Below are 22,905 nucleotides of genomic sequence, written 5' to 3'. Positions count from 1 at the left end.
CATCTTTAACACCTTTTCAAAAACCCTCACTGCTTAAGAAAATAATGGGCAGCTCTGGCAACACAGAATGTCTGTCACTCGGTGTAAAAAAACGGCTCTGTGCTTTAGTTTGTGAAGAACTAGAAGCACATGAATAAATCGGAGAAAGGATCTGTATAAGTTGCTTCCACCTGCAGTCTCACTACTTTTTTCAGAGTATTGAACTGTCTAGTAGCGAGTTATTTATTATCTTCCAGTACTAGGAAACTCATAAACACAACAATCTTACAGTTTTCATTTGCTGCTCTTCCATTTTTGCTTCTCATCTTTATGGTCTTTATACTCAGCTTTAGCAGAAGGCCTCTGAGCCTTCTACTGCTACATGTCTGAGCCATGCAAAATGCAGCAATAGAAACACGTAAGCAGTGACTACCAAAACCTTCCAACTCTTTTCTGCATTGAAAATTCTGCATAGCCAGATACTAACCTGTCAAACTACCCACTCCATGCTGCTTCTTTATAAGTCTGTTAAATACTCCACTGCTCATTTTAGGTACATTACATGCAGAAAAAAAAAAAAAAAAAAAAAAAAAAAAAAAAAAAAAAAAAAGCAAAAAAAAAGCAGCTTATTTCAACAAATTTCCAAAGTCATGAGGTGTAAGCTACGTCATACAAACCACTGTGTGTGACTGCCTCTTTCAATCTTTTTCCTTTGAAGCTGTGTGATCTCTTTATAAGCACAACTTACAGGAGTCAGCTGTAGAAAAGGATTAATTGAAAAAACAGGTAGTATAATTACCTCTCAATATATTAGAAGTCCCAACTCTTGGAAATAGAAGAATAATTATTACAAATCTGAGGCACCACATGAAAGAGTTCTGCAGCGCTCATATCGCAAAAAGTCTGAAATAATTTTAAAAAGTGACAAAATTAAGCAAAGAGAAAGACTAAATTTTTTACAGTGGTTTTGGGGGGTTGGGTTTTTTTTGGTGTTCTTTTATTTTGAGAAACTACTGAAGACTTTGTTGACTTTCCTATGAGAAAGATACAATCATAGTGTAAAGCTGAAAAACAAATGTATAAATGCTTGCAAAGTCAAGAACTGCTCCATACAAGCTAATGGTCCCTGCAAAATAATGCCTTTCACAAACAGCTGCACCAGGAAGACTCCAGTGACACCCACTGCAGTACCTCCTCCTCAAATTGATTTTTTTAGAGCAAGAGGCACTATAAGCTAAAACAAGAAGTGGAGCATGTATCTACTGCACTATTGCTTCATGATGTATGAAAATTTAGATTTGAGAAAACTGTCATTTAATGATCAATAAGACAGTTCTAGAAATACACAAATGGAAAAATAGTAGGAGATTGCATAGTCCAATGCTCAGCCATGAAACATAAGTGGCATGCCTAGTCCATCCTGGGAAGATGGTTGTGGGAAAAGTACATCATCAAATGCATACACTACATCTAACTCAGCCTAATAGAAGAGAAAGAAAAACACAGTGCAGCCAGACAGTTCAGCTAATGAATTTATGATTTTTTTTTTTTTTAAATGGTTCTTCATTAGAAAGCCATCAGATCCTACTCGCACAAAAGTCAACCACTCTTTTTCTCCTAACTGCTAGCTGGGCTAAGATCCTCAGCATTCCCAGAGAAAATGGAGTTTAAACAACATCGTCTCTAATGCTGCCCACAATCTCACCCTGAAACCGTTCTCAGTTTCCTTTGAGCCCTGAAGCTAGTATTTGAAAGCTCAGTGTGAATTATAATCTTTTTGGTCATGTTACTTCTATCAGCCTCCTGCAACTTTAACAGCAGACACACTGAATTTTCACACTCTTTTTTTCCTGAAATTTCAGGTTATAGAAGGAAGTGACAGATGAACAGAAATGAATGAAACAAAAATTCTTCTTTTCATTTTGCAAAGTTAAATTTGATTTCAGCACTATAACCATTAGGAGTGATTGCTGTTATCAACAGGAAAACACCTGCATCCGACAGTCGACAAAGAACACTTACTCATCTGGACCACAACTACCTAGAATTCAGCAGCATTATATATTACACTGCCATTTATTTAAACTCCTATTATTTTATTTAAACTTAGATGAAGCCTTTTATGACAAATAATTAAGGCTGCACTGCAAGACAGTGTTTTGTTTTGGTTTTTTTTGTCTCCAAATAGTCTATTCCATTGCCTCAGTATACTGCCATCTAATTTTAAGGCAACCCCATACTATGATGAGACATGATATAGCAAAATCTGTAGTCTAACAAGTTTTGGATTCATCTATTAATCAGTCACTGTATTTCATATCAGGTAGAGACTTTAACAAGTTGTAACATTCATAACTGGAAGCTACAAAATGGAAACAAAGTGTCCCAAAAATGTATTTTTAATGTAGTCCTATATGATCCAAAACAAATCCCCAAAATGCATCACTCCAACTTAGAGATGATTTAGCACATCCAAATTTAAGACACTCGGCTGACAAACCAAGGTCATCTACATTTGTGATTTATCAAAAGTGATACTAAAAGTAGATATAAATACTTCAGTTGACTCAACACAACACACAAGCAGGGAAATGCTGCCAAAATGACCATGTGTTCCCCTGAACACAATATACATCCTGTACATATATCATATCCCTCTAAAGCCACAGCTCGCAGATAGAAACACCTATGTTGCTTATTGAATAGAGGGAGAGACTGCTCAACATTTTATTTTAGAAAGGAAAAATTTAACCATTTAGTGTTTCCTGAGCTTTCTTTTTGAAAACAAAAGAAATAGCTGAAAGACACTCTAATCACAGTTATTTAGACTATGAGAACACTAAACCACAAGAAGCCTTACTGTTTTCCTCAGCAATCTCTCTGGAGATTTGAGGGATTTTGTTGTTTAGATTTCAAAGCAGAAAGATCCAAGAAGTTTGCTCAGGATACACAGGAAGCCTACATAAGTACAGTACATGATGGTAAACATTCTTGTAATTTTCCCTTTCCCTTTTGACAGCATGTATCTTCATTACATATTGAAACGAAAGTCTGCCAAGGGCCTGTATTTTAGGAAGACTACCAACCTCTAATCCAAAATAAGCAAAAATGTTACATGTGTTCAGAGGAATTTTTTCCACATTCACCTCATGTTCTATTTCCAGTGGAATAACAAAACAATAGCTATGTTTGAATATATTAAACTCTGTAATATATATAAAAACAACCAAGATGAATGAGTATCCCCTTTTTCATTGTGTGTCTCATATGCTATGTCACAGCTAAGGGAGAAAGCCTCAGGTATTCTGGAAACAGTGGCTTCACAGAATTTTAGATTCATCTACTCAAGATCTGCTTTCAATAGAATAGACAATAAGGGAAAAAAAAAAGGCGACTCTGAAGCAGAAAAATTGATACAAAAAACTGAAGCTCATCTAGTCCATCATTGGGCTCACAGGTTTGCAAGCAGGAAGGCTAAAGAGAAAGAGGAGCTGCTAGAGAACACTGACATGCACATAAGCACAGAAGTTTTTCATTTCAAAGTGTGTAAGGGTTTAGGGGTGGGGAGGCTGTTTCATTGGTTAGTTTTTAAGTCTATAAAAAAAGTCAAGCCCTGAAGTTACTATTAATCATGTTCAAATCACATCAGGTTGGCAACATCTGATTGTCTGTACACTTGTATGTTCTGTACATGTCCCTCTGAATTAAAATGGTACATTATATTAATCAGCAGTGGCAGCACACAAGACTTTTATGCAGCAAGACAAGTAAACTGGAAATGACTCAGGAGCTAAACAACCACAAAAGCTATTTAAGTTTACTTCATGCCAAAACCTTCGTGTTATCTACATTAATATTCAAGCAAACACACACTGGACATTCTTTTTAAAATTTGTTTTTAAATACAGAAGCATTTAGGTGATCAATGCCATTTAAAAAAAAAGATACCCACTTTTATTTGGGTCCCTTTCCCTTTACTGCAGATTCTGAACAGCTGCCCTGCATTTTGCCAAGTCCATGGCCACATGCACCCATGACTCTGACTCACCATTTTAGAGTGTAAACATTGCTACTTATTCTTTAGCTGCTTCCTAGTCTTTTTATGGTTTAGGACATCCTCATCATGAATTTTAAATCAGTTGCACATGGAAAGACATACTGCATCCAGAAGAGCTCTGTGGTGTACACTCACAGCTTCAAAAATAATAATTAAAAAAGCCATTACAAACCACAAAGAAAAAAAAAACCACATCAGCTTTGCCTTTTCCAAGGACTTTTTTGGTCTCTTCTTTACAGGACTCGAACATATTTATGGTATTGCAGTAGGTCCCAGGTATTTTTCAGAATAGATTGTTGAGCCTTTCTATCAACTACCATGACTGAGTGGAGATGAGGGGAGAGGTGGATGCAAATAACTTTTTACCTCTCCCAGAAATGAAACTGTTTGTATAATGATATTCTCATAAAAGACTTTCAAAGCAGATGCCTGAAGCTGGACCATCAATTAAAAATCAAACCACTAAATACTCAAATATTACAGGCTTGTATGTGCTGCTCCCGTTTGAGGAATCCACTTTTCAAGATTTGGAACCTAGAAGACATTATTATCTTGTCTGGCATTTTCTTATGTACCTGGATGCCTAGAAGGAAAAATGAAAAATTACTGCTCAAGAAAAATGTTTATATTGTCTATAGTTCCTTTGGGACAGATAATCACAGTGACCAAAAGACAAAAAAAAGATGTCTCAAGATACAATATTACATATTATGTAATTTATTTAATAAGTATATAATTGAATAACTTCACAGAATCAAAGAATCATCTAGGCTGGAAAAGACCTTGAAGATCATCCAGTCCAACCATTTACCTAACACTGACAGTTCTCAACTACACCATATCCCCCAGTGCTATGTTGACCCTACTCTTAAACACCTCCCAGCATGGGGACTCCACTACCTCCTGGGCAGCCCATTCCAACACCCAACAACCCCTTCGGTAAAGAAATGCTTCCTAACATCCAGTCTAAACCTTCCCTGGCACAACTTGAGGCCATTACCTCTTGTCCTATCACTTGTTACTTGGTTAAAGAGGCTCATCCCCAGCTCTCTGCAACCTCCTTTCAGGTAGCTGTAGAGGGCGATGAGGTCTCCCCTCAGCCTCCTCTTCTCCAGACTAAACACCCCCAGTTCCCTCAGCCGCTCCCCGTACGACCTGTGCTCCAGACCCTGCACCAGCTGTGTTGCCCTTCTCTGGACACGCTCGAGTCATTCAATGTCCTTTTTGTAGTGAGGGGCCCAAAACTGAACACAGGAATCGAGGTGCGGCCTCACCAGTGCCGAGTCCAGGGGTGAGATCCCTTCCCTGTCCCTGCTGGCCACGCTATTGCTGACACAAGCCAGGATGCCATTGGCCTTCTTGGCCACCTGGGCACACTGCTGGCTTATATTCAGCCAGCTGTCAATCAACACCCCCAGGTCCCTCTCTGACTGGCAGCTCTCCAGCCACTCTTCCCCAAGCCTGTAGCACTGCTGGGGGTTGTTGTGGCCCAAGGGCAGCCCCCGGCATTTGGCCTGATGGAAACTCCTCCAGTTGGGCTCAGCCCATGGCTCCAGCCTGTCCAGGTCTCTCTGCAGAGCATCCCTACCCTCGAGCAGATCAACACTCCCACCCAACCGGGTGTCATCTGCAAACTGACTGAGGGTGCACTCGATCCCCTCGTCTAGATCATCAATAAAGATGTTAAACAGGAGTGGCCCAAAACTGAGCCCTGAGGGACACCACTCGTGACTGGCCACCAGCTGGATTTAACTCCGTTCACCACAACTCTTAGGGCCCGGTCATCCAGCCAGCTTTTTACCCAGCAAAGCGGGTGCCCATCCAAGCCATGAGCAGCCATTTTTGCCAGGAGAATGCTGTGGGAAACGGTGCCAAAGGCCTTACTGAAGTCAAGGTAAACAACATCTACAGCCTTTCCCTCATCCAATAAGCAGGTCGCTCTGTCACAGAGGTAGATCAGGTTTGTCAAGCAGGACCTGCCTTTCATGAACCCATACTGACTGGGCCTGATCATCTGGTTGTCCCACATGTTGTGTGACAGTACTCAGGATGAGCTGCTCCATCAGCTTCCCAGGTACCCAAGTCAAGCTGACAGGCCTGTAATTTCTCGGATCATCCTTCTGACCCTTCTTATATATGGGCGTCACATTGGCCAATTTCCAATCTGTTGGGACCTCCCCGGTCAGCCAGCACTGCTGGTAAATGATGGAAAGCAGCTTGGCGAGCACCCAGCCAGCTCCTTCAGCACTCCCGGGTGTATCCCATCTGGTCTCATAGACTTGTGTCTGTCTGTGTGATGCAGTCAGTCACTGACTGTCTCCTCCTGGAATGCTGGGGGGTCATTCTTCCAGTCTCTGTATTCTGGCTGAGGAGGATGGATTCCCTCAAATACAACCAGTCTTGTAGGCATTAAGGCATTAAGCACCTCAGCCTTTACCTCATCATTGGTTACCATGTTTCCTCCTGTGTTTAGCAGAAGATGGAGACTCTCCCTGGTCTTTCTTTTGCTGCTGACATACTTATAGAAACATTTCTTGTTGTCCTTGATTGCTGAAGCCAGATTAATTTCCAGCTGGGCTTTAGACCTGATTTCCACCCTGCATAGCCTCACAGCCTCTCTGTAATCACTGTGAGTGGCTAGCCCCTTCTTCCAAAGGCTGTAAACTCTCCTTTTCTCCCTGAGTTGCAGCCAAAGCTCCCTGTTCAGCCAGGGTGGTCTTCTCTGTTGCCGGCTTCTCTTACAGCACCTGGGGACCGCCTGCTCCTGAGCCATTAAGACTTCCTATTTAAAGAGTGCCCAGCCTTCCTGGACCCTTATATCTTTCAGGACCATTTCCCAAGGGATCCTGTCAAGCAAGTGCCCAAACAAGACAAAGTCAGCCCTTTGGAAGTCCAGGATGTCAGTCCTGCTGCCCCCTCTCCTGGCCTCTCTAAGAATAGAGAACTCTTATTTCGTGATCTCTGTGCCCTAGTCAGCCTCCAACCACCACATCATCCACTAGTCCTCTGTTCACAAAGAGGAGATCCAGCAGGGCACCTTCTCTGGTCGGTTCTCTCACCAGCTGCATCAGGAAGTTGTCTCCCACACATTCCAGGAATCTCCAGGACTGGTCCCACTCTGCTGTGTTGTATTTCCATCAAATGTCTAGGAAATTAAAGTCTCCCACAAGAACAAGGGCAAGCAACTGTGAGATTTCTCCTACATGCCTATAGAATATTTCATTAACCTATCTGTCCTGGTTGGGTGGCCTAGAGTAGACTCCTACTACAATATCTGCCCTCTTAGCCTTCACCCTGATTCTAATGCACTGGTATACATGCACTTCAGATGGGCTGATGTTTTGCCCCGTTCCCCCTTCAAATCTAGTTTAGAGCTCTGCCAATGAGCCCAGCTAACTCCTGCCCTAACCTCCTTACAAAATAAAGATCTGGAAGGCAAACAAAATCACTGACAGGATAAAAGTTCTTGCAGATAAGGTGCTGAACCAGAGGGAACATGAATCATGACCACAACTCTGCATGGTTTCTTTTGCTCTCCATGACAAAGGAGTTTGTGCTTCTTTCTTTTCTGTAGGAGGCAAAACAACTACTTGATCTGCCTTACATAGAACAGCAGTCAACAACAAAGACTATTTCAGTAAGGGCTTTGTCAGTGTGGCCCCTCCCGTAATACATATTCTTACCATCTTAAAGCTTTCAGACAGTCACTGGCCTAAGTGTTAGTGCATATTATTGAATGAACTAAGAAAAAAAAATAAAAGGAAACCATCTGTATGCGTTGGGCCATTTATATTTCTAGCTAAGCAGTCACGCATCTACACTCTTACAGGAATATCTGCAGATCACAACAGGCAATATAACAAGCATTGTCAGACCCTCATCGGGTTCAAGACACTCTCACCCTCACTTAGCTCATACAATAATTTAGTTTTGAAGGAAACTCTAAGGTCAACTGGTCCAATGCCCTGCTCAGAGTAGGGCCAGCTTATATAAAGTTGCTCAAGGCCTTGGCAGTTGAGCTCCGAGTGCCTCCAAGGATGGAGATACCACTGGCCCTCTGGGCACCTCTTCCAGTGTTTGACAACTCTGATGCCAACCCTTTTCTTCCCCTGATGTGTACGTGGGAGTTTCACTTGTTGCAGTTGCATCCATTTCCTCTTGAGTTAAGAGTCTGTCTCTGTCACCTCTGTACTCAATATCACAGTTTAACACTGTATAAATTACTCTGAGTATAATTTAAAGTACCACAAGAACATCATCAGTAAATGTTAGCCATTCTCTTTCTTCATCTGCTGAGTTTCAAGTTTCAAATTTTTCCCTGTCCTGAACTGTTTGTGTACATGACAGAAAGAAAACATAAACAAGAAAGAGTCAAGAAGAACTCTGCAAAACTGTTTTGGTGGGTTTCTTTTCCAAGTTTTAAAGTTCAGTGACTTCATAGAAAGGAAAGAATTTTTACATTTTTGGTGTATGAAGGCATGGCACAACTATTTGTATAAAAGTTAATGCACATACTAAGCATCAGATTAACATGTTTGGTTTAGGTTTTTTGGCTTTTATTCGGAGGGGGGTGAGATCAGGAAGACACAGGAAAGCATAAACAGCAATATTAATTTATCATTACTGACAGAAAATAACTTTGCAGACAATTTCCATGGATGGACCTTAGCTAAAGTCATAGGCAAATTCACTGGAACACCATGAGTCATCAATTTGGAAACCAACAATACTCACAGCTGATAAAATAACACATAAAACAATGCATTTCATACCTCAGAAAAAATTAATTTTGACTCTTTCACTCATTTGAAATTTTCACTTATATCTAACTATTAATCCTTATACAGTTTATTTAGGGTAGACAGGAATAACCTACAGGAGTACTCTGGGGGAATAGAGAGATTAAGTTTAGACAAGAGATCATAGATTATCAAGACCATACTATAGAAAACATGTAAATTTAATAAACCCTTAGATTTAGAAAGGTGGCTTCACCTTCTATGAGATAAATGAGCTCCATTAAAAACTAGAATGGAGCACAGGACATGTTAATAATTTTCAAAGATGAAAGCTCACCACACCACTGTGTCCTCCTTGCATTCAAGTGCACAAACAGTTTACAGATATCTGCATTTGTCTTATAGAAGCTTTGAACCAAGAAAACAGAAAGCTACCCATGACAAAACCAAGGAAACACTGTAATCCAAACAGGAACAGATGAAGGAATTACTCTATTATATCCTACATGGAGAATTTAAAACATCATAAGATCCATGACAAAAGAGAACAAAACTGAGGGTGAACAACTAAATTACTTTAAGAAGTCTAAATTCAAATTCTTTGGCTCTATAATGAATTTTTTGTCCTCAACATATTCCCTAATTCTCCATGCAGACTTCTGTGCGGGTAACCATAGCATTAATAATCCATCAGCTAAAAATATACAGGGAGGAAACAACTGTTAATTACTTGAGACTGTGCAGATACTAGTAAAGCAAGAAAAACAAACATGCAGTTCTGGATGGCACCCACAGTGTTTTTAAGGTGCTACATGAGAGAGGGTAAAGAAGTGACACAGGAATAAAAATTAAAAAAAAAAAAAAAAAATTTAGACTTGGTTCTAATATGGGATGGAGGAAACTGCTTTCCCATTACAGGACAAACAAGTATCATCAACTGCCTGACACAAAAGGGAAGTGGAAAACAACAGGAAAACTTGTCGGCTGGGGAAAGCAGTAGTCAACTGCCAAGGATCATTTTAGGGATGCAGCTGCTTGTCTCTGCCATGTTTAAAGAGTTAGCTGTTCTAAAAGTATATTTGAAAAAATGCCACTAGGGAGTTTAAATACTGACCTTGTAAGGAAAAATTCCATGGAGAAGAGAGCAAATTTCCAGGATACCAGGGATTTCATGAAACGTAATCTTGTCATTTCCCAGGTTCAGCATCAAAACCACTATTCCAAAAATGCAACTATGTTGCTTTTTTTCTGCTCACATCCCTACCCACAGAGTTGCCAGTCTCCCATGTGCCCATCTGAATTCAGTTCTACACATCCCACTCCAAAGAGAACAACTTCTAGACTGAGAACTGCTACTACTATATCATCACAAATCTATTTTTACTGGGTGATGCATAGTTCTTCTGGGAAGAGAGCAGATATAAAATTTCTCTCAGTATTTTAAGATTATTCATGTACAGGGCTCTCAGCAATGCTATCTCTTGAGATTTTAGAGAAGCATCCGTGATAAGCATACTTCCAAGTATTTTAGGACTTAAGAGGGCTAAATCTAGTAAAAAAACCCCCACAAAGTATCAAGGTTTTCTCCACTTAATAGTGTGCTTGCAACTAAACCATAAAGTATTACTTTTTTCAGGTTGTTGGTTTTTTTTTTTTTTTAACAGAAAAATCTGTCTGCATGGCATAAGCACTGGTGTTAAAAGTGATGTGAAGATGATCAAACCACCTTTGTGATATTTCTGAGAGTTTAACAGGAAACCTTTCAAACAGATGATGAAGGAAAAATTATGTAAAGATGCCCAAAACAACTAAAAAAAGTGATTCATTATATAACATCTGCACTTAGGTTTCAAATATATCACATACAGCATCAGCTGGAAAAAGCATAGCAAAGACAGGTGCAGGAAGAAACCCAGATCCACAAGCAGTGTCATGTCCTTTAACACCCTCAGAACCAGCTGACATTTTAACCACCCAGGACATCCAGGAAATATTTATTCCAGTCTATAAACTTCTAGCCAGAAGTTCTGCTACCCCTTCTCTTGAATCAGAAGCAACTGAATGATCTAAAATTTACCAGTCTTGAGGGAATAGGCAGATGTAGTTTTGTTCCTCTCTAGTTACAAGGGTGACCAGAACCCAGTGTGTGTGGGGACCTACTCTGCACTGAAGGTGCTTATTTGCCAGAAGACTAAATGAGGTATTACATCAGGTATTGTTATAAAATCTTAAATATCTACGTAACAAGCATGACAAAAAGTAGAAGCCACTGGAAACCACAGACATGATACTAAAAAAGGGCAGAATTCTACTACTACCTGACAGTTCATTATTTTATAGCATTCCCCTTCACAATTATCACAACAAAAGCAATTCAGTCATGGTTATTGTATTTCACTGCTGCTTCAGAGCCATTAGCATGGCTGTTACTTTCAGTGACAGACAAATCTCTAAGGCAGTATACACTTCCTGCTAAAAAAGCAGCCAGCCAGACATTTACTTTCCTGAACAAACTGGCCACAAAACAGGAACCTCAAATCCTATTTCAGTCTTAAGAATCGTATCTAGGGACACAAAAGGAGTGAGAAAAATTAAATACAGAACAGCACAACAAAGATGTTTGTCTTAAATACAGTGACTTGACAACATTCAAAACCAGTTTTTTTTTAAAAAAAAATGTTAAAAAAAGATTAACATTCACATTGTACGAGTCAGTTAAAAATTGCCTTCTTAACAAGAAGATGTGTTTCTTAGCCAATCCTTTCCTCTGCTACAGTCATGAATACAACAATGATATTTAAAAGTTCAAGTGTGAAGATGAGTAGAAGTTCAAAGAAAGTTTATCAAGTTCAGAGTTATCTGTCAGACACTCAAAAAGACACAAACATTTACCTTTTGGAGGTACAAATAATGTATCTGGAATACAGTCAAGAAAAATAAGGAAGTTTTAAAAATAAACATAACTGCACACACTGACATTGGCTTACCAGTTTCATCTTGACTATCAGAGGGAGATAAAGTATTATTGAGGAACTTTTTTTTTTTTTTTAAACTGGACACAAGTAGAGTTTCACAAAGAAAGAAGCAGTTCTCCAAGATACCTAGGTGATCACAAAGACAAAAATTCACAGTAAGATGACATAACATTGCAGGAGGCAAAAGAGTACAGGGCTAGGACTTCAACTGTGGCAGACAACTCAAGATAACAGGACTTCCAATAGCCCCAGGAGGCCAGGAGACATTAGTTTTTAAGCCAGCCAGTGCCTTGTACAAAGCAATGTCTGGCAAGTCCTGAACCAGATCATTAAAGAAATCAGAAGGAAAGAAGAAAAATAAAAGAAAAAAAATTAAAAGAACTTATGACAGAAACCACCTTAGTAGACTGATCTTTCTGTAAAGGATGCCACTGCTAGGATTGGAAGGCCATCATCTGCACAGAAGGGGTGGGCTGGCTGCTTTCACAACTTCTACAACAGTCTGGGGAAGGGCTCAGTGGCAGCTGAGGCAGAGTATGGGAGCTGAAAGGTATTGAGTTGTAAGCCTAAAACCCAAAGAAACTTTGCATATTTCCCATCGTGTGTAAATTAGCTAGGAAGACAAGAATTTCAGAGTTCCATATGGTTCATTTGGGTTCTGGTAATAAATAGTGTGCAAGTACGTTTAGCTGCTGAATTCAATCAAAGCAGAACACACATACGTTTGCTTCCAAGCCAAACTTCAAGGGAGAAAACTCATTCTATACAGTTTATCAGTTGTCCTTTCCATCTGCCTTCTTACCTACTCCACTTACCCTATCACCTCACACATAACCTCTTCTGTTCTAGTTTAGCTGTTCTTCCAGTCCACTCCAATGCACATTTCCCTTGCTGCATGTCTGTATATCAGCAGTCGCCTACACATACAAGCACAGGAACACACACATTACATCCTACTGACGCTACAACCCTCACACTTATTCCTCCACAGCCTGCAGCCCATGGAAGAAATGGTGGAAGTATGGCAAAAGCTTAAGCCTCTTGCAAAGGCCCTGCCAAGCAGATGACAGATAGCATCATCCACTGCAACGCAGGATCCTTAATTTACAGCCTGCTCAAAACCCGCACTCTGCATTTGGAAAGAACTTGAGTTTTTGCTTTCCGTCCCTTTTTCCTTCTAAAAGCACATTATGGCTGCAACTTCAGTAAACAACTGTGGTGTTTACAGTTTTACCTGAGACCATACTTGAAACAGTATTTCTGGATTCTGTCTCAAAGTTAATACAGAGGTAATAGGTGACTACTACTAAGAATTTTGAAGGCCCTATTTGATAAAGTTTATGAAGAAGTGAGTATAGGATTGGCACAAGTAGACCTTATTACAGTTTTCTGAATGTAGGTGGCTTGGTTTATCTGATTACTTTAGATATACAAGAAGCAGCTTTGGAAGATGGGAAGACTATTTTTATGGGTGTCAGTCCACACTTCATCTAGAAACAATGATTAAGTGTATCAGTCAATCATGCTTTGTTCTTTGGATTTACTAAAACAAAACTGAACACCCTCTTATCCCCCCTATGCCTGGCTTCTCTAAAATTTAGAGAACTGGAGTTAGAAATATAATTTTAATATACTTTCTTCTAAGCATTTTCCCTTGAAAATAGTATTTCATATTCAGAACATCAGTTCTTTCTACTGTGCTCCCAGAACTCCTACAAGAACACAAATGCCTTGTTTAAAGCATCATTTTCTTTCCTCCTTACTTCAAAGCACACACAGCCTGGTCAAAGGAGAAGGACTTAATGGTTCCATCAAGGCAGCAGAGAGGAAGCATCTAAATCTAAGTAAGGTTTTTCATCTGTCAAACAGTACAAACAGATAGGCCCAATATAGTTCATTCTTCAGTCATACAAGACTTGTGCTTTGAAGTTATGCTTTCCCAAACAAGGCCCCAGCTGCATTTCAAGTTAAGTACTGTGAGCAGATTTACCACAAAGAGGGAAAAATAAGCCTGAACTTCAACAGTTAATTTTGGTGAAGATCAGTGTACTCAAAAGCTTGACTTCCTACCTTTTTTTCTCTCCCAAGTCATACCAGTGTAAAAGACACGACCTCCCCTATGGCCCCTGCCTGGCTGAATTCATAACCCTCTATCTGTGAGCACAGAATTGGTATTTGGAGCAGCCTCCTCATTAAGATAAAGATCCCACTACACTAAATTTAGTGTAGAAAACATTAAGGACTGTAAACATCAGAACATAAACCATCTACAAAGAAAGCCATTGATAAATACAGGTCTAGAACCAATTTCCACATAGCAGCAGCTCAACCCCACTGAAGTTTCTGTGAGCATCTTGTAAACATCACAGCAAGGAAGTTTTAAATGTCTGTCGGATTAGGCTGGCAATCTAAAACCCACCATTAGAACCAGTGGTCTGTCACTGCATCATCTTGCAACTATTAGAGCAGTCCTGACAGAAGTCAGTTCCAAAAAGTCTTTTCCATTAAAATACTAGCAAGATTTTAAATGGCCATTGTTCTCAGTATTAATTGATAAAGAAGATATTTTAAATATCTGAAGCTTTTTTTAAGGAATAAAGTGCAAGTCTGTGCTGACATATATAGATTCAAGTGATAGACTCAGGAATCACAAACACTTTCTGCCAATTCCTAGGCTTGCAGAAGGGCCATTTTGCTTTACTCGGAGCTGCTCTGGGAGTACTTCCCTATAGTGTGACCTTACTCGGTATGTTTACAGGCTAATGTAAAACACCCTCAGTCACTACCAAATTATGCTAATAAGCATAACAAGCAGGATAAATTGAAGAAGCAGAATTTTGGGTTTGTGCTAGTTTTGCTTGCTCATGGCAGTGCACCTACCTTAAATAAAACTGGTCAAAATTATTTACTAATGTTGCATAGAGGAATTCCTGGAAGTTCTCTCCTTCATTTCACTTTGCTCCAAAAGAAAAAAAAAATAGTAGTAGCTTTCCTCTTTCATGGGAAAATGAACAGCTCTCCATCTTTGGTATGTACTTCTGTAATTGTGAAACTAAGCAGCATAACAGAGACCTCAGTGACATGTTCTTCATCTTAAACCAGATTTAAAAAGAAACACAATGCAAAGACTCATTTTCTAATAGAAACCCTTTCTCCATCTTTGATCCTGGCAAACTCACTCTGACAGTTACAATAAAGAAAAGGTTGCTGCCAGAAACCGACTACTCTGATCACCCCTAGAAGTTGGCATCTCAAGAAAAAAACCAAAAAAACAAAAAACAATTCATGGGAATGGCACAAATAAAGGAGTGGGTAAAATGCAAATTCAAGGGCAGTAAGATGTCTAGCTGCTGCAAAGGCATCCCATACAGTTAATGGAATTACACAGTACTAGTCTTTCTCAGAGAGGATTTTTAATCACTCAAATGTCTAAATCTTGTCTGCCAAACACCTCGTATTTCATTTATCTTTCCACAACAGCAAGCATTTCACAGACTAAATACCTCTCCTTCAAGTTGTGAGGTGAAAAACCTTATTAGACTGATCTATGTAATAAAAATCAAATCTACATTAAAAAAAAAGCAAAAATTGTTCTTAAAAGGCAGCTATTGGAGCTTGTCAATCCCACCAAAAAGCCTTATAATTGTGCACACACATAATGTATCCAGACATAACCCTTGCAGTCAGAAGTATCTTTCATTTTTCTTGAACTACTTCCAGCATTTTTAGAAAATAGATTATTTATTCTTAAAGAAAGCATGCCCATTATTACATGGACGAGCCATGCAAGCAGAGAATGGCTGCTGTAGCAGGTCAATAAGGCACCACAGGAAGGGCAGCGTTGCTTTGCTCACCCTTCAAAGACAGATCACACGCACTGCCTTCATTAACAAGTATTGACTACCCTTCCTAATTACTGCATTGTAGACCTCATGCTTTCACTGCAGTACAAACCTCAGCTGTCTGCAGATGCCATTTGCCCAGGTTAGATTTTGCTTTTACTGACAATTTAACACTCTGAAAAGGGACAGGCACACCCCCCTACCACCGACACCCCCCCCCCCCAGATTGTACGTACTTGTCACATTTCCAAAAATAGCCACAATACTTAGGAATGTACTTAATGATACTAATCTGTTGGTTTGCATGCCTAAAGATAGAAAAGACAAATCCAGTATTTTAGACTTGTAAATTAGTGAACCCGTTTTCAGAAGAGCTCAAACTCAGCACCTCAGAAAAACGTGCTACTTAGGGGTTACAATTGTATAGAAAATCCTGGCTGTACGACAGAACACTTTCAAACTTGCTCTCACAACTCTCTCATTAAACTGCACTGAGCAACAGTTTTGCTTTCCCTATTCATCATTTAGAAACAATCAATCCTGATTAGCTACAGGTAGGAATTTAAAAGGCTATTTTAATTCTGAATAATCTTGTTGGCAAAATACAGTTTAAATATCTTTCATGCCCTTTAAACAAATCCCTAACTACTTTTTTTCCCTTAAATATTCACTACATTAAATATCTGCCTTAAGAAAAAAAGTTCTGTGGAGAATTATGGAACCCATACCATACCCTTACTATTCTGAAACACTTCTGTGTAATCACAGTAATTTATTTACTTACCAGTGAAGACATGTAAGAGCATTTGTTAAGAATTTATGGGTTCATTTCTTCTCCTTAGGCTAAAAGTTATTTCTTTCTACACTGTGCTGACTTCCGGCTTACATATTCAACGCCGAGACCTAAGGTTGCTGCACAATCTACACGCTGAAGGACCCACTGCCTTTCACTTCCTTTTGTGGCTTTCAAGGCCAAAATGAGGGAGAAGTTTTGTTCACCAAAATATTGCATTTTTCAGTTACTCTATGAAGAAGCTGTTTTTTCAAAGTAAGAGCTTTACTCTTACCTTCTGATATATCTCTCATACTAATTTGCTCCTATCTAGGGATGCATAGGAGGATGCCTAGAATGAACACAAGCTCAGAACTTCTCCCCTTCATTCTAACTGTTGCACTCTGCATGTGTAACACATGCTCCAGAAAGCAGACATGTAAGAAGTGAACATTAAAAGTCTGTCCGGGTGGACAGAAAGCACACTTCCATGGTTACCCGAAGAGCTATACACTTCACCATTCCTTGCAGAGCAATTTGGTTGCCTGCTGAGCATTGCCTGTTTTTCTATATGAAAGTCTCAATTGCATGTGTAACACATGCTCTGGAAAGCAGATACAAAAGTGAACATTAGAAGTCTGTCTGGATGAACAGAAAGCACACTTCTGTGGCTGCCTGAAGAACATAGGCACTTCACCACTCCTTGCAGGACAATTTGACTGCCTGCTAAGCACTGCCTGTTAATTCTATAGGAAAGCCTGAATTGACATCAACAAGTGGTTTTTTTTGTCACCTATACCCAAGGGCAACCATGTGTCTGAAAAAGATACATGATCCTTGCCAGTTTACCTTTAAAACAAGGCATCCACACCGAAAATACAAACGAGATTGTTGTAAGTAGTATCATTTTACTCTTCCTTGAGCCATATAAGTAAGAAGTCATTTTCACAGGAGATTCAGGACACAAAAGACATCATCATTACTTCCCAGTAACCTTCTCTGTTTCACAAGTATTACAGTAATGACATCATACAAAACAGTTATGGAATAACCCTACAGCTGAAATGTCTTGTATTTGTTGTATACAAGGTCAGTGTTTCTGAAGGATCTTCACCACAATGCTGTCAAAACAATCTCAGTATCAGCAGAGCAGTTCAAAAGCGGTAACCAGCAAGTAGTTCTGGTTTCTCTGACTTAATGGTCTGTGGTGTGAAGACACCCTAAATATATATATATATATATATGTATAAACATCACCTTCAATATTTTGCACTTGACTCTTTTCAAATAGTTTAGGCAGCAATATTAAGCTTTAATACTTATTTGTCCAATAAGACAAAAATACCAATAGAATAAAACATAGTGGCTGTCTCCCAGTTTTTTTTGAAAGTAGAGGGAGAGCTACTGATCCTTTAATGTTTCTTTTGCTTAGAAGACAACTCTGGAGGTACAACTATATCCATTATATAGATCATGATAAATAGGTCCAAAATCAAAGCAAATATTTTCAAAACCTTTGAAGGCTAATGATTTGCTCCCGAGATGAAAAATACATATACAAATGAGAACATTACAAAGGAAACCATGCTGGTTTTGGAGAAGTTGTAAAGAGTCCTAATCCTTTCAAAACTGTATTACTTGCTATACAAAGCTACTTGAAAAAAAAATATAGATATTATATTAGCAACACAGACCCAGTATCCAATCAAAATCTTGAATATCTATAGTAGGTCTTGGTTTTTAAAAAAATTAAACTATGAGAAACTTTGTTTGGAATATCAAGATATTTTAATGAGAAAAAGAAAATACTGGATTCCCATTTAACTTGAAAAACACCCCACAGTTCTCACTTAAAATCCCAGAAATCTACAAGCAGCCAGCCAATATCCATCTGCAAACAAACAGAAGATTTCAGTGGTGTGAAATGGTCAGCCTGTGGTGCCACTGACGTGAGACTGCTCTATGTCATCTTGAGAATTACGGTCACCATAATGAGGACTACTCAGTAGCTAAGCATGATAATTTAGTAAAATCAGGACTGACTTTCCCAGTCAGGTCAACGGGATAGATGAAGTATGATTTTTAGGTGCTTTAGTATGGTGGAACATTTAATTCAAAACCACGGGTCAGATGTTTTTACTAATTTTGGACATGATATAGTACAGGATCCAGTGTTTTGGCCTACAAGTTGACAAAACTGTCTTAGGGATCATTTGTTCTTATTTAGGTGAAAGTACACTTGACAAGTGTACCTGCTCCCTATGTCCAGAAAAATACAGCCATTAACTTGTACCTCATTCCTTGTTACACTGCTCAGTTGCAAGGAGGGAGAGGAGAGAAAGTTGCTGAGACAAATTTATTTTGCCAACTGTCAGCAGATTCACTGACAGATTCGGAGCAGCATTCAGAGCTTTCAGATCAGTCTCTGAAGGGAACTGTGAAGTGCTGTTACTTAAAGCCTGAGAAAAAGAGAGGAAGGTTGCATGTGCCCTTGCTTTCCTGTAAGGGCAGCTATTGCTATGGAAGCTGAAAGAAAAAGTGAGGTTTAGAAAGGTTTCACTATTCAGCATAAGTAACCACACTCCAGATATGAAAAGAATGGTGCAGGATTTATAGCAAAAGGAATTCTGACCACTAAAAGATTAAAGGTCTTTTACCAGCAATTATCATCTTTATCCATTTCCATGGGCAGTTTAATCTCAAATTTTTATCATTGATCTCCAGCTCAAAGTTAGCTACTCACAAAGAAAGAACTATGCAGGTAGATTGTTCTGTCTTCATTCTACACTTTGAACTAAGTATAGAAAAGTAACACGTTAAACTAACTAATTGCAACCATTTTATGACTAATCACAGATTAATCTGTGAAAGGGAGATCTTTTGAATGAAGTCTGTACCACACAAGTCTATGTTCTACCTGGTCATATTTCTTTCACCTTGAAGGTAAGAAAGACTAGGTCTGATTGATATAAATATACAGCTGATAAGGAGATTTCTACCCTACCTTTCATATCACATGGCAAATTTACTCAGCACAACTATTTCTACTGAATCACAGCATTACCAGGCACAGAATATTTGCAAATGATTCACAGTTAAAGGAAACCTTAGAGAAACTAAACCTGGTTTATTGGCTATAGTTCAGTACTCAAGGGTGTCAAAGAGTTCAAAAAAGTTCAATGTATGTCATTCATCCTGAATGTTCTTTTCTGTGTCAGTTTTCTGTTTTGTTAAAAACTATGCTGAGTGAGGAGCTTCACCTGAACATACATACAAAAGAAGATAGAGGGAAGTATGCAAAAGAGTTTGATGACAGATGGGATAATGAAGTACTCAGACACAGAGATCTGTTGTAATACATTAGAGAGTATGTTCTTCCATACAGTCACAAGCACTCCATATATGACCAATACTGTTACCAGTTCCCCCTTTTCACTGCGTACAAAAAAATCTCAGAACCTCTAAAGAGTTCCTCTGGCTTTTAAAATTATGCCCCTAGCAACTGCTAAATCAAAATGCAATCTGTAGGCCAGACCCATAATCACTAGTAGGAAGAAAAAAAACAGACCAACTTTGTTGAATCACAGCCAGCTGGAAATACAGTAGTAGCCCCCACCATCAGGGCACAGCACTACCATGGCAGTGACAGTGTTCACACCACCAGGTTCAGCCCAAAGAACGGCAGCAAAAGTTCAAAAAACGCGACAGACCGACATCTGAACCTCACCTTCCCAGTGGCTGTGTGTGTATAGCTGCTGTGTTGAACATACTGAAGAGAGAAGCCAGGCTGCAGCCTTCACATTCTGGTTCCACCAAGGAAGCAATTTATTATTCTTTTTTTAGTAGAAACTGGTGGAGAATTCAGTGAGCTGCCAGGAGGGAAATAAGGTTGTTTCAAATTCAAATATGAAGTCAAAGAAATTACTGCATTGACTTTGCCTGCCTGTTTTGAGCATAGGAAGTACAGGATCACTACCTAAATTTGTATACCAACACTGAGTTAAATATTTATCTGTCAAGACTTGCCTACATATTGTTGGATCTCATACAATGTTTTATTGACATTTGTTAATAAAGAGCAACATTCAGCTGCTCATCGTTTAAAGTTTCCATAGGTACCATGTACTAATATTGAATTTTCATATTTTCAACATAGCCAGTCACAATTCCGTGTGTAAACTGAAATGCTTGAAGTTTTGAAACACAGTGAAATTTAATAAAACTACTTAAACATAAATTACCTTTGAATTATAATTACCTTAACTAAGTTGAATAAAATTCAGCTTTAGATTTCAAAACTCTGATTCTTGTCATGTATATGTTAGCGTAAAAAATAACCTTCATTTTAATCTCCGAGGCATTGTTAAACACAGGGGGTTTTATTTTTATTTAATTCAAACACCTAAATTAGAATTAATAGAAAAAGTTCAAACCTTCCTCCTATTTAGGATCAGGTAAGTGAATCACAGAAGACATGCAGGCATTCTCCACAATCGGCTTACCAGGAAACAGGCATCTTTTCAGTTACTTTACAGTGCATTTCTAAATGTGTCTGCTAAATCCTAATTAGGGAACAGGATAATACTCAAAAAACAAACAACAACAAAAAAACCCACACAAAACCCCGCAACACTCCACAAACCCAAAATCTCACACCTTTCAAGTTAATAAGGAGCAAATAGTAAGAGTTGGCTTTACTCTCATGGTGTTTTTGCTAAGAAAAAGTAACCACAGGGGGCAATGATTTGAAGGAAGAAACAGACAAGTCTAAGGTCATATCAAAAACCCTCTCATTGACTCAATATGCTGTGCAAAAGAATCTTCAATTTATTTATTTTATATTATAATCATTGTAGAACTACAATAGCACAATCAAAAAAAGACAGCCTACAGTAGCTTGCTGCTAAATTAAATTCTTGGTAGTGAATTCCTTGACAATTTCTTATTGTACCCAGATGGATCTGTATCTCATCATGCTATGTGACATATAAGTAAAATAAGTGATGATCATTCTGCAGAAGAGATTATTGTATTTTGATTATTTATTCTACTTGTTCAGAACAGAGAGCTTGCTTGCTTTCTACACCACACTGAGGCTGCCACAAAGAGCACAGCAACAGGAGGAGAATCTCGGTGGACAAGGCTCCAGTGCCATGAAAGCTGCTGCCTCACGTGCCGGTACTTCAGGACTCTGCAAAAGGCAGCAGTTGAGACAGACACTGTGTCCTTCAGATCACCTGCAGAAAAATCAGCCCAACTGCTGACTGCACAGCACTGATAAGAGCATGGTTGAAGTGGACATTTAAAAAGAGAAAACTTCAACTTTAGACAACATTTGAGGCTCTTGATGTATTTCTAGATTTGCTTGCTGTAGTAATAGACAAATGCAAGTCACTCTGCTGAGTTATCACATGGATTTTTAATGAAATCAGGCAATGAAAACAGACATGAAATTCTGAGTGCTAGAAACCTGTCTACAATCCAGTAAGTTATCTTACCATATCAGACATGTATTAACTATTAACTTCAACATACGAAATTCACTCAGTTTACATTTTCAACACAGATTCATTATAGCCTTGTTATCAACAGAAAATACTTCAAAACCAATGCTAAAAAACTGGTGACTTGATTGTGTCACTTAACTACCTTTGGCTCTGGGCTTGCAGGAGCAACTGTGCTAACACGGTAGGCAGGGCAACATTACTTAAACATACATGAGGGCAGATAATCCTGAAGAACAACCTCGATTTGTGTAAGACCTTTTCCCTGTTACTTCCATGAAAGTATAGCAAACATGGTAATTTCTAACACAAGACAAAAAGCATTAACAGAAAGCCTCTGAATGAGTTGGAATTAAAAAAAAAATCAAGTTAGATGTGGCTAGTAGGCATCGCTCCTGAACTTTACTTCCTAACATGAAGAACAGTAAACCAGGCTTAATTGTCAGAAAAAAAAAAAATAATTATACAACTGAAGGACTGAAGGTTTAATACTTGAAGGTATTAACCATACCCAAATGCTTACATCCAAACCTAACCATATACAATCATATCCTCATGGTTAGGCGGAGTTTTCCAGCCATTTCACAGTTAGGTCCAGTACAGTCTATCAAATTACATTAGGGATTAGATTGGCACCCTGATGTTTTATACACAGGGAGTATGTTTAGATTACCAAAAAAGCACCTTGGAAGAACTACCTATACTGCAATGCCCATGACAAGAGCCAATGCATTGAGGAATCAGTCCCTTTGCTACAACAATGCGGCACTGCGACTTAACTGAAGTAGTCTGTGCAGTAAGAGCACTGTGAGATGGCAGACACCTAGCTTTAGACACATTCTCCTCAGAGACCTTTATATTTTCTTAGTCACAGCTTCTAGTTCCTTATTTTCTACTTTAGCCTTTGAAGGTATCCCTTTTTTTTCCTTGAAATTCTAGGTAATATTTGTGTAGATTGCCATTATGTCCCAAATGGTTAAACACTGACCCAATGCTGTTTGTAAAAGGAATAATTAACACACCCACCCACAATAGCA

General features: G+C 38.9%; 1 protein-coding gene across 1 annotated transcript in view; it reads right to left on the bottom strand.

Annotated features, from left to right (window-relative positions):
• FGD4 (FYVE, RhoGEF and PH domain containing 4) overlaps positions 1 to 22,905 on the bottom strand; it is a 105,126-nt gene that overhangs the window by 81,638 nt on the left and 583 nt on the right. The gene's annotated exons all lie outside the window — the stretch shown is intronic.

Source organism: Athene cunicularia, assembly GCF_003259725.1.
Source record: "Athene cunicularia isolate RWA chromosome 1 unlocalized genomic scaffold, athCun1 chr1_part2, whole genome shotgun sequence".
In the NCBI taxonomy this organism is placed as follows: Eukaryota; Metazoa; Chordata; class Aves; order Strigiformes; family Strigidae; genus Athene; species Athene cunicularia.
Note: the sequence above shows the minus strand (reverse complement) of the source record. Positions and strands in the feature narration are given on the sequence as shown.